Below are 14166 nucleotides of genomic sequence, written 5' to 3' on the forward strand. Positions count from 1 at the left end.
TCTAATGATGACATCTTCGGCTTTTTGGTTGCAGGGATTGGTCAGAATGGCTGTAGAATGGAGAGAAAGGGAACATGAGGCCATAGATGCCATGGCATTGGAGGATGATGCATGCATGGATGCTTTGAGAGACTGTGGCTTGAAGAAATTCTTCCTCACCTCGTATTTACGTGCTCAACCTGAGTTACTACGGTTCATCGTGGATGCTTGGGACATGGAGGATCAGGTATTCCGCCTGAAAGACCAGACATTGGAGTTAGATGTTTCCGATGTCTACTTTATTACTGGACTATCACGGAGGGGTGCACGGCCCATCTTGACTGGTAGTAGGCCCTCCGGGGAAAAGATGGGAGAGGTGATGGAACGAGTTTGTCCTGGGGCACAGTTTGGATCAAACAGTGCCAAAGTAGATATTGTTACGATCCCCGACCTGGTGCTACGAGTGATATTATTCACTATCACACGGACGGCTGGGGTACAGGCGCCCCACGAAGCCAGCAAGAATCACTTGCTGCTGGCAACTGAGTGTCTCCAACCTACACTGTTTGATTGGGCCACGGCAGTGACGACGAATATCAAGAGGCAGCTTACCAAATGTAAGCGTGGCAACAAACAGTTCGGATATGGGTCCATCGTGGTATCATTTTTCCTGGAGTGACTACCGATATTCCGGATCTAGGGAGGTCTAGTGGCAGATCCAGTGCCACGGGAGCCGAGGTTGGCTCGATGGGCAGCACTCATGCCCAGAGGAGGAGGGGGCCAGCAGATGGCCTAGAGGCCCGAGTTCTTCATTTGGCTCCGTCACCAGATGATCGTCGTAGAGGACTGGCCCTACGCGGGCACTGATTTTACTGGAGATCCAGATCTTCCATTGCCTGCGGGAGAAGACTGGGACGAGGAGCTAGGTAAGAACTCTTTGTGTTTTTGATGTTTTTATGTATTTAAGTTTTTTTTGTAATACATGCCAGTCTCTGACAATAGATATATGTATGCAGATGTTGGTGCAGAACGACCAGCTGACTTGTCTCACATAGCACGGAGGGCACCTGCTGCCGACCCTCAGGTAGAGGGTGATGCGGATGATGACCTAGTACAGAACCTCGAGGCACTTACTCGAGGGATCCCAGATTATGGCAAATTGGTAGACATGCCCAGAGCGTATCAGAGGCACACGGTGGGAGTATCTACTCGCGTCCATCGTCTGTTGAGACGTGTGGTGCGAGTGGTGACATGCTATCATGAGCATCACCGTGATTAGACGCCTAGGTTTCATTTTTGCATATTTTTGAGAGACATGTTGTCAGCGGCCATATGAGATTTGGACATGTATTATTTTTTGGATTATGTAATGCGCGTGGCGCAAACATTATGACACACATGTATATATATACATATGCTTATGTTTTATTATTGTGTTTTCACGTGCTTGCTTATATACTTCTTTGATTACAAATTATGCAAATGTCTATCTAATACATGATTAGCCAATGCATCAGATAATGTGTTTAATTGTCGTGGAACATGTTGATATGTGATAAAATCAAAATTCCTTTCTAACAATCTTACACGTAAATACAACCTTAGAATATGATGGTTTCTGACGGAATATTGCCCGTTGAGCTGGTGGACGACAAGTTGAGAGTCCAGGTTCACTACCAATGCACGAATGCCGAAATTAATTGCTTTAGCAAGTAGTTCGATTACAGCACAGTATTCGGCGACATTGTTAGTAGTATGACCTAAACACACACCCTGACAATCTATTAGCTCGCCATGAGGATCGTAGATCACCCACGCCGCAGAGGACAAACTACGAGTACTGCGGCAGGCACCATCAGCGAAACCAACATAAGGTGCATCCGACATCTGCACAAGAAGCGAAAAACACAATAAGTGGTAGTTATGCCTTTAAAACTGACACACACACACACAAAACACACTTGCTAGAGTACATGTATGTACAAAATAAAATGTACCATCATCACGCATAGTACTTTTTCAAATAAAGCCCATTTCGGGGCTTCCCAAGAGGGTTTCCTTCATAATCAATCAGCTCGTAGGCCCCTTTCTGCAGAACTTTCTTGACAATGTAAGGGCCTAGCCACATAGACTCGAGCTTTCCTGCTCCTAGCTTATCTTTTGCCTGATCGTAGAGCAGGACTAAGTCTCCCTCAACAAAAGAACATGGACGTACGGTCTGATCGAAGTGAGTCTTGACTCGCTTCTTTTGTGTTTCGATGGCCAAAGAGGCCAGGCGACGAGTCTCATCTAGCCATTCTAAGTAAAGAAGGCGTTCTTCTAATGGAGTGGTGTTGGGAAGTAGCTCGAAAGCTAATTTTAATGAAGGGATTTCACATTCAATTGGAAGGGTAGCCTCTAGTCCATAAACTAGTTGAAATGGAGTGAAACCAGTGGCATCCTTCAAAGAGGTTCGGTAGGCCCACAAGGCAGGGAACAACATCAAATGCCAGTTAGACTTATGCACGCCAACGATACGTTGAAGCATTGTAACCAAGATCTTATTGATAGCTTCAACTTGACCATTGGACTGAGGGTAGTATGGAGTTGAACTATCGTGCTGTAAGCCTAGCTGGTTGTTAATTCCGACATCATATGATTACGGAAATGCTTCCCGTGATCAGTGACGATGGCTTGAGGGATGCCGAATCGCGAAATAACATGATTAAACAAAAATTGCGCTGCTGTGTGACCGTCTTCAGTCAATGTAGGCATTGCCTCGACCCATTTAGTAAAGTAATCGACGACAACGATAATAAACCCATGCCCCCCGGCCGAGCGAGGGTTACAGGTCATATAATCAATGCCCCATTTTACAAAAGGGCCGACGGAGACCACAGGGTGCAATGGAGCAGGAGGCGCTCGCATCTTCTGCTGGTATATCTGGCACTCATGACAAGAGCGGACGGCAAGGATGCAATCCTTGAAGATAGAGGGCCAAAAGTAGCCCACACGAAGGATTTTTTGGGCGGTAGCATATCCGGACATATGTCCACCACAGGCACCGGAGTGGCAGTCATTCAAAACCTGCTCAGCTTCCTCGAGAGTAAGACAACGGCGGAGAACAGAGTCGGTGCCAAGACGATATAATGTATCTCAAATGATACAGTATGGTTGAGATTGATGACGAATCCTTCGCCGAGCTTCCTTGGACACACCCGGGCGAAAGGAGGACGTTTGCAGATATATAATTATATCTTCGTACCATGGATCGAGGGTGCTGATGAGGAATAGGGTCTCGTCCGAAATTTGATCCTCTATGTGAGAGGTCGAGGAAGAAGATGGCAAAGAGCAAATTAACTCAGCAAACACAAGGGATTTCTTAGACTTGGCAGTGGTAAATTCCAAGTCAAACTCTTGGAGGATAACAATCCACTTTGAGTATTTGCCCCCCAGCAACTGGCGTGATAATATATACGTCATGGGGTTGCAATCAGAAATCACGGTAGTAGTTCGCAGCAGGATATAATGACGGAAACGTTGGACAGCACAAACAACGGCCAAAGCCAACTTCTCGACATAAGCATATCGAGTTTCCATATCTAAAAGGTTGCGGCTGAGATAATAGATGACATGTTCAGTGCCATTGTCGTCAGCTTGAACGAGAACCATGCCGATAGTGGTGTCGGCGGTGGCCAAATACAGCGTGCAATCGCGATAATAATTCGGAGGACGGAGTAATGGAGCAGAGACAAGGAGACCCTTGAGACGCTCAAAAGATTCCTGAGCAATGGTATCCCAATGAAAAGGGACATCGCGTTTTAGTAATCGTGTAAAACCTTTGGCCACCTCGGCATAGTTTGGAATGAAACGACGCAAAAAATTTTCTTTACCCTGCAATCTTTGCAGTTGCTGTAAAGAAGCAGGGGGAGGAAGATTCACTATAGCCTCGACTTTAAGGGGATCCAAACGGATGCCCTCTCGGGAAACAACAAACCTGAGAAGTCGGCCAAATTCAACGCAGAAGACACATTTGTGAGGATTAAGCCTAATTCTGTAGTATCGACAGCGAAGAAAGATTTCGCGAAGGTGTTGAGGGTGGTCCTGACGTTTGGCAGAATGAGCAGGGAGATCATCCAGGTAAGGCTGTACAATGTGTCGAATGTCATGAAACGCATAAGACATTGCACGCTGGAAGGTAGCACCGGCATTTTTAAGACCGAAAGGGAGCTTCTTATAGGCAAAAGTGCCCCATGGGCAGATAAAGGCAGTTTTGTGTTGATCAGCGGAAGCAATATTGATCTGGTTATAGCCAGAAAAACCGTCCATAAAAGAATACATTTCACTTCCGGCACACTCGTCAATAATTTGATCAATGAATGGTGTGGGAAAATTATCTTTAGGACAGGCTTGGTTGATATCACGATAATCGACACAAACCCGGATTGTACCCTGTTTTTTGGTCACAGGTACAATATTAGAAACCCAATCTGTGAGGGGAATAGGATAAATAAAACCGGCTTTAAGAAGCTTCTCTACCTCGGCCTTAATTATTGTAGCCTTTCGGGGGTGTACAGGACGTAAACGTTGACGAACAGGCTTAGCACCTGGGTACGTGATTATCTCATGCACCACTATACTAGGATCAATGCCGGGCATTTCTTCATAGGACCATGCGAAAACATCACGAAATTCGCGAAAAAGGTTGGAATAAAGTTGAATCTCCTCTGGAGTACAAGTGACTCCAATGTGAAGATGCTCGACAATCCCTGGTTTGACAGAGATGTCGATGGGTTGGGTTTGCGTAATGTTCGCCATATTCCCTTCAGAAAACACTTGATCAATCTGAATAGGCGTTTGAAGGATTTGTGATGGGAGACAAGGAGCAAACCGCTCGAGGCAAGTGAGAAAATTCTGCGGGGCAGGTAGAAATGAGGAACGATGGTGAGAATCATGCCAAGGAGGTTCCTCTAGAGACATAGTCTCAATAATGGCTTCGTTGGAAGGAAATGTTTCTTTTAAGGAATCCGAAGAAGTCTCTTCTAGAAGCCCTGAGGATGGAGTAAGTTCAGAAGAGGGAGCCGATGCAGCAATGATTTCAACATAGTTGAGCTCGGCAGGACTCAACGGCATTCGGTCGCCCCATGAATCTACTTGGTCTGTGGGAGGAATGATCCACGGATCAGAACAAGTAGTGATCATATTGACAGAAGCGATGTTCGGAGGGGGGAGCGGAAAAACACCCATAAGAGCGGGATCTTTGAAAAGTCCGGCTCCCAGACTCTCAGATAATTTGGAGGTATGCTCCACAAAAGGGATGTTGCCTTCAGAAGAAGAAGCGAAGAAAGATAGCTGGTCTACGGTAACGATCTTCCCTTGATGAGGGAAACGAATGATATGAAAGAAAGATGAAGCGACAGCTTGCATCGCGTATATCCAGCTGCGTCCGAGAAGGAGGTTGTAGGTTAGAGTAGCATCAACAACTTCAACTTCCATCTCGACCATCTTCCCTTCCAAAGAGATGGGTAAAAGTTGGAGTATACCATAAGGACGGGACGCTCTTCCATCAAAAGCTTCCAAGGTGGTAGGAGACTGGCTCAGCGTTGGAGATCCAAAAGCTTTCCAACAGGCAACAGACATGATGCAGGTTGAGGCACCTTCATCAATGACTGTACGATGAATCGTTTTGGAATCAATAATAACCTGTATAAGGAAGGCGATTTGGGGAGGCAGTCTCTGGGTATGGCGTTCTAAGTCAAAAGTAATTAAATCCGAATCAGCCGGGTCTATGCCACCAATAGCGGATAGCAAGGACTTCCAGTGACACACGCCCCCATGGCAATGTCCCGAGCTATTGGAGGAACGAACGAAGTCGTAAACCAATCGGTAAGAAGCTGGTCGGGAATCCAAAATTTGATCATACGTCTACGCTGTCTCCATTCATGGATATGATCAGAGATATGCGTAGCGATCGTCTGTCTTAAGGATGTAAGGAGGTGTGTACCCGTTTCGTATCGAATGGGTAACTGAAAATGAGTGAGAAATGCCATAGCCAATGAGTTGAAATCCTGAAAGGATCCGCGATTAAGCTCAATATACCACTTAGCGGCAGAGACAGTGAGAGTCCTTTGAAAAAAGCGAAGCCGAATCGAATCATCAAGCCATGAATTGGATGAACAACACAAGTGATAAGTCATGACATGAGCTTGTGGATCTTCATTAGCTTTACCGTCGAATTTTGGACAGTCACCAGGAATTTTGGTTGGAACCGGAGGCCAATAAGGATTATGAAGAATAGGATCATTGGTCAATTTGGACACATCCGGTAATTCTAAAGTCGTTAAGAATGGTAATTGAGGATTGAAAGACATCTGGGGCTGCTGGTAGGATGGAGCACTGGGGTTCCAACCAGGTGGCGGTTTCCCCCATGGGTTTTGCCCAGACGGATTTGGCCCCATAGTGTATTGGCCGTAGGGATTTGTATTTTGCCCCCCAGCATAAGGATTACCAAACGATGCTGCAGATGCGCCATATGGCTGTTGATAATTCTGCAAAGGATTCGCCTGCAGTTGTTGGTAATTCTGGTATGGGGCGAACAAAGGTTTCCCTTGAGGTTGCTGGTAACCATACGGTGGTGGGACTCCAAATTGAGTTTGAGCACCAGGCTGAGTTTGATAAAATGTTTGGGATTGAGCTCCAGCCTGTGTTTGAAGACCAGATGGGTTTTGGGGTCCTGCTTGGGGCCAAGGACCAGATTGAGCAGCGCCAGTAGGCTGTCCTATAGGTTGGGCTATCTGGCCAGAAGGATAACCTTGTTGATACTGAGGTTGGCCTACCTGCCCGGAAGGTTGTACCTGCTGATACTGAGGTTGGCCTACCTGCTGGGATTGGAGCTGTTGTTGCGCAGCTGAAGGTTGTCCTAACAGACTAGATGGCTGAGTGAACTGGGCAGTTGGTTGGCCTAACTGTGTTTGAGGCTGACTGGCTTGCCCAGAAGGTTGAGTATACTGGACAGTGGGCTGACCAAGTGGTTGAGTAACTTGTCCAGATATTGGACCATACTGGACATTGGGTTGATTTAGATTAACAAATGATTGACCAGTTTGTCCAGTAGGCGAACCTTGCTGGATACCAGGTTGAGCTTGTTGAATAGAAGGTTGACCTGGGGTACCAGTAGGTTGAGAGGTGAAAAATGGGCCACCAGAGGCAAAAGGATTTCCTTGAAAGGATTGTCCTTGTAGGTTTTGCTGAGGTGGTTTGTCGGGTTGTGCATATGAAGCTTGACCACCATGAAAAACGGTGGAACTCCAATCAATTGACAATGGAACTGAAACCTCAACATTCGCTTGACACGTCAAATACCCAGAAGGTGGTATATACTGATCGCATTGGCCTTCAGGTGGGACATTCGATGTAGGATCAAAACCTCCGAAGAAAGATCGACTAAACATAGGAGTCGAAGAAGCTACAGATACCGTTGGAGCGGTTGTGATTGAGGTAACAGATGTACTGCGATTTGGTGGAGTTAAAGGTTCCGTGTTGGAAAAAGTGAGTTGTCACCAAATGGAGGTCGGAAAGGGAGAAGACATAACATGGCTTATTGCTCTATAACCTGGAGGTAGTCTCTCAATAGTAGGAGTACTACTAACAGGTGTAGAGACCATTGCGGTGGGATTTTCACCACCTGGCATACCAGATTCATCAGTCGTAGTAAGGGATGTGTCTTCCATGTTGGAAGGAAATGGTGGTGGTGGAACCCGAGGAGAAGTGTATTCCCAAAAAGGGATACCATTTTCAGAAGGTTCCCAAACAGGGTTCCAATGAAACTGTTAAGTCTCGTCGCCTGGAGCACGAGAATTGAGCGGTTGTATACTTGGAACAATAGAAAGAGTTTCACTCACAACCGGTATCTCGGAAGACGAAATTGGTAATTCCGCTAGGATGGTACTTCACAAAACCCTAGGTAATCTAACGAGACAAGACCCTACTCAGACTAACGCAAACAAAATCTAACCGGGTAGTATGTTATCGTGGGCAAATAAATTTTAAGACACTGGACTTGACCTTTTCATATTTTAAGAGTCGAGAAAAGGACAAAATATGACTCTAGTCTCCTTCGAATATTTAATGAGCACGAAGTGACAAGATGTTCACTGGCACCTTTTCTTTTAGAGAGTCCGAAAAGGATCAAAAGTGACTGCTCTGGAGAACTAGGTAAGAGGTTTACCAAACAATCCGTAAAACTGCTTATACACCTTGTCAATCAGATGAAAACCAAGGACTTCCCGTACGGCAGTCAATCTTCCCGAATGCTGTGTTCAGTGCATTACGGCTTGTAAGGCGGCAGACTCGGCTTCCTATGGATAAAAGGTTTTAATCCTATAGGGGTCTCCCAATGTATACTCGACGGTACGTGGGAGCACAATCCGTACTGGCACTTATCGTTTCACCGTGGAGGAATCACCCAACCACTCGACGGTAAGCTACCAGGTTTAAAGACACCGGAACACGTCTCTAACCTAGACCTCTAGAATGTTTGCATTATGTTCCAATGCGTTGTTAGGTTCATTCAGTTTATTTTACAGTTTATCTTCAATTATGTTTCAGTTTTTTGGTCCTACCGTATGTGATATCTCAAAAGTTCCTAAATGCAAACTACATGCCAAAATTATACCATTTCATTCAATGAATTCTATCTACAGGAGAGTTGAGATTTTTACACAAACAAAATGATCAGTAAGCAATCAACAAAGATCCTAATGCAGCTAATAACAAGAAATGAAAATTTTTCCTTTTCTTTTTAAAAGCAACAAATAACAACAAATGCTAACTAATATGATGCAAAAAGATCTTTTGTTTTTCTTTCTTTTAAGATGGCATAATGCATTTAAACAAATCTTAAGAGATATTCACAAGTATAAACAAACAAAATTCACTCAACAAAAATAGAACCAATTCTGAAACACCAAGATGAACTGTCCAATCAAGGAAAAACGCAAAGACTTTCAATGAACCATGTGATCTAAGTTCAAATGAAGTCAAGCAAAATCCAAACAAGCTAGAAGTGAATCACTCAAAGCATATTATACCAAGCTTTAACAACCACTAGATAGGTGTGGAAAATAACCAAAATTTTGACTGGAAAATCAAAGAACCGAAACCTCCGACAGAAGGCTCGACATGCAAAGCCACTAGATGTTCTAGGGCTGGAATACAAAGTCGATAGAAATAAGCAAACAACTGAAGGATAAAGGCAAAACCAGTCAAACAGAGGTCCAACACACTCCCAGAAGCTGCAAAGGATATAAAAAGACAAAAATCTGAGTTTAAAGAGCTTCCAACAAACACACAGGCAAAATTCACAGGGCTGGCGCGACTGTCAGCCTGCAACTTGCGCTAACAGTCAATTGGCGTGAGTCGTTGTCAAGCAACATGTGCCAACTGGCGCGAATGTCAGATAAAAAACTGCACCAACAATGTTTTCTGGCCTAAAAAATAAATAAAACGACCTAGGGTCGGGCCGACAGTGCTCAGACGGATCAAACAACAAATAGCAATTTTAAAACTGACCCAGAAAGCTCGTTTACTCAAGCAGGCAAGAGAAAACTAACATGCAAGACAAACTCCAAATAGCTTCTCCCCAGCGGAGTCGCCAAATTGTTGGATAGGTAAATCCCCTCTGCGGACAGAGGCGATCCCACTAGCCCAAAATGGGTCTAGCAACAATCAATTCACGCTGCTATGCAAGTTCCTAGTTGTATATTGAAAAGTGGATTACGAGAACCAACCTGGAGTCCAACGCTAATGTCGAAGCAGAGTTGATACTCCCGTTCCCTTGCTCCAGCAGGTCACAATCCTTGTGATCCTCGCGAATGGACACCTGCACATGCAAAGAACGAAGCGAATACAAACATAAAATCCACCAAAGTACAACTATATTTCAGTCAGAAAGGAAATAAATCAAACATCATCATAATAATCAATGAGATTGGAACCATAATAGCGGTCGTTTATTAATGAATAATAGGCAGAGAAAGATACAACCAAGGTTCTGACGTTGAACCTCTCCTCTCGCTGGGCGAGCAGCTATATATGCCTTGCAATAGACCTCTTCTCTCTCAGATTTCTGGCAGCATAACCTCTCTATGCTTCAAGACTCTTACTATCACTCAAGACAAGCATAATCACAACTAGCATTACTAAAAAACTAGCTTGTCTAATGCATGAGGACAGACTTTTATAGATGGAAAAGGGAGGAAGATTCAATGCACCAGGACACCCATTGTGGATTGACATTATCTCTGAAAAGCCGTTGTGGATAGATGTCAAGGATAGATGATGACTCTCGACCTCTATCAGATGGATTTTATCCTCAAAAGACTTCGTGATCTGAAGGGAAAAAACATATGGGCACGCGTTTGTCAAAAATCATTACCAAACTTGGTTGGCGCAGGTGTTGTTCTGAGACAGAGCGCCAATGGTCGCACCCCCTTTTGAGGATCTCAGTGATTGGCGCGGGTAAGACACTGTGGACTTGTGCCAATGGAAAAAGGGCACTTTTCAGGGATAATTTGCAGAAGGTGTCTTCAGGGAACATGAAGTACATACTCAGGGGAACATAATGCAAGTGTTTTTAGGTTATGTCACTGCTCACAGGTCTCGGAATGCGTCCTCCAACGTACGGAAACGGGGCGATAGGGATGGTGACCAATGGTGACAAATTACTGTGTAACAATTACCCTGATATGAAAGGAATCGACCCACATTTGTGTACACACCACATTTATATAGAAAAAGATGCTAGACCTGTCCGTCAACCGCAGAGAAGACTTAATCCTCATCTAAAGGATGTGGTGAAAGCGGAACTTCAGAAACTGTTAGATGTCAATTTTATTTATCCTATTTCTGACAGTAAATGGGTCTCTCCGCTTGTGGTGGTACCAAAAAAGAATGGGAAATGGAGAATTTGTGTGGATTACAAGGAACTCAATAAAGCAACACAAAAAGACCACTTTCCTCTCCCATTCATAGACCAAGTGCTAGATACTTTGGCAGGAAAAAAATTCTTTTCCTTCCTAGATAGCTTTAGTGGATACAATCAGATTCAGATTGCCCCTGAAGACCAGGACAAAACAACTTTCACTTGTCCTTGGGGGACATTTGCCTACCGAGTTCTACCTTTTGGCCTATGTAATGCTCCCGCCACATTCCAAAGGGCTATCCTTAGCATTTTTGCAGATTTAATAAATGATGGACTTGAAGTATATATGGATGACTTTACACCCTATGGAGATGATTTTGATCCAGCACTAAATACCCTAGAAAAAGTCCTACAACGCTGTATAGCTACCAGGCTTTGCTTAAGTCACAAAAAATGTTACATGATGATGAATGAAGGACTTATTTTAGGACACTATGTTTCAGCAGCCGACATTCAGGTAGACCCAGCCAAAATCCAAATACTTTTGCTTATTCCCACTCCTACTACTCAAACAAAGGTACACAACTTTCTTGGATTTTCTGGATATTATAGACGATTTATAGAACATTTTTCACACATTGCTGCACCTTTATATGCACTAACTGGTAACGTTGATTTTCTTTGGACAGAAAAATGTGAACGTGCTTTCAAGGATTTAAAGAAGCTTGTATCCACAGCCCGAGTCCTACGAGGACCAAACTGGGATCTGCCATTTCAGATATCAGCTGATGCCTCAGATACAGCCATTGGCGCAGTCCTTGGGCAGGAAGAGGATAAAAAACCATATGCTATCTATTACATCAGCAAAAATTTATCCCCTGCTGAATTAAATTACACTGTTACTGAAAAAGAATTCCTAGTTGTAATACATGCTGTCAATAAATTTAGACATTATATTACAGGCTATCCTGTTATTTTGTATACGAACCATTCCGCCATAAAATATTTAGCCAATAAGCCTGTCACAAATGCCAGAATAACTAGATGGTTGATTTTATTGCAGGAATTCGATATCACAATCAAGGACCGGCCTGGCAAAGAGAATCCTTTAGCCGATTTTCTCTCGAGAATGCAAAAGCCAGTTGATGCAGTAGCAGTTGAAGATCAATTCCTGGATGAACATCTATTTACTATTGCCGTTCGAAAACCCTGGTATGCCGATGTTGCCAATTACCTTGCAGTAGGTAAACTACCAAAACACTTAACCCCTAATGAGCGAAAACAGATTGTTCAGAAGAGTACTCGATTCTCCTGGATTGGGGGCTATTTGTTTCACACAGGGGTAGACATGCATATCAGGAGATGTGTTCGAGAAGATGAAATCTTTAACATCCTAAAAGCCTGTCACGACGGACCATGTGGGGGACACTTCGCTGAGCGTAGAACTGGACACAAAGTATTACAGACAGGATATTACTGGCCCACGATTTTCAGAGATGCAAAGAAATTTGTCCAAGCCTGTGACAGCTGCCAGTGAGTAGGACGTTCTGGTCAAGCTGACGAGATGCCTCTCAAACCATAGTTAGTCATCGAACCATTCGAGCGATGGGCTCTTGATTTTGTTGGACCCATCAACCCCTCATCAAATAAGAGAACATATATCTTGGTGGCAACAGAATATGTCTCCAAGTGGGTTGAAGCAGAAGCCTTGCCAAGAGCCAGAGAGGACTATGTCATACAGTTCATGTTCCATCTATTTGTACGTTATGGCCTTCCAAGGGAAATAATTACAGACGGAGGACCACAATTTGCTGGCAATAGATTAGTGGCAACACTTAATAATTATCATGTCCAACACAAAATTACTACTCCATATCATCCACAAGTGAATGGACAAGTAGAAAGCAGCAATAAGGTAATAGAATCAATCCTAACAAAAACCATTGCGTTACATAGGCGTGATTGGGCTGCCCGACTACCTGAAGCACTCTGAGCCTATAGAACAACATGGAGAAGCACCACTGGTTACTCACCTTATCAATTAGTGTTTGGAAAACAACCCATTTTTCCTATAGAATTTGAAATCCAAACATTACGAACAGCACATGAAGTTGGCTTAGATCTAACTGAGGCACGGATTAATCGACTACAACAGATCAATGAATTGGACGAAATTAGGCTCTTTGCACTACAAAATACAGCATTGATTCAACAGGAGCGAGCTAAATGGCATGATGCCCTCATCAAAAACAAAGTCTTCCACGAAGGAGACTGGGCCCTATTATATGACTCTCGGTTTCAAGACTTCCCTGGGAAACTCCAGACTCGTTGGATGGGACCATACGAAATCCAGAAGGTACATGACAATGGGACCATCACTTTAATCACCATTGATGGTTCTGGACATACCTTCAAAGTGAATGGCCACCGAGTTCGTCTCTATCGTAAACCACTCACTCGGAATCCTTCTGCCAACAGCTACGCAGAGACGCTGATATGGAGATTTTAGGAGAGGAAGAGAAGTCTTCCTCACCTGTAATTCATTAAGGAATTCATTTCTTTTCACAATTTGTACATAATTTCTTTTCTTAAAACTTGTTTGTGTATATATAGATTTCAATTTTTTTCCATTCCTGAATGAATGGCATTTGCATGTTTCTGTTGTTCCTTTTCAAAAGAAATAACATTTTTTTGATTTCTGGATTTTTTCTGTTGTTCCTTTTCAAAAGGAACAACACTTTCGATTTTTCTGTTGTTCCTTTTCAAAAGGAACAACACTTTTGTTTTTTCTGTTGTTCCTTTTCAAAAGGAACATCACTTTTGATTTTTTCTGCTGTTCCTTTTTAAAAGGAACAACACTTGATTTTTCTACTGTTCCTTTTCAAAAGGAACAACACTTTCGATTTTTCTGTTGTTCCTTTTCAAAAGGAACAACACTTTTGATTTTTCTGTTGAAAAGGAATAGCACTTTTGATTTTTCTGCTGTTCCTTTTCAAAAGGAACAACACTTTCGATTTTTCTGCTGTTCCTTTTCAAAAGGAACAACACTTTTGATTTGTCTGCTGTTCCTTTTCAAAAGAAATAGCACTTTTGATTTTTCTGTTGTTCCTTTTCAAAAGGAACAACACTTTTGATTTTTTTGTTGTTCCGTTCAAAAGGAACAACACTTTTGATTTTTCTGCTGTTCCTTTTAAAAAGGAACAACACTCTTGATTTTTGTTGTTCCTTTTTCAAAGGAACGAAGTTCGCTTGTCTTGTTGTTCCTTTTCTAAAAGGAACAACATTTT

This window comes from Pinus tabuliformis, chromosome 3_2 (genome assembly GCF_031772625.1).
Source record: "Pinus tabuliformis cultivar Carrire ecotype Pingquan chromosome 3_2, CPIR1, whole genome shotgun sequence".
NCBI lineage: Eukaryota > Viridiplantae > Streptophyta > Pinopsida > Pinales > Pinaceae > Pinus > Pinus tabuliformis.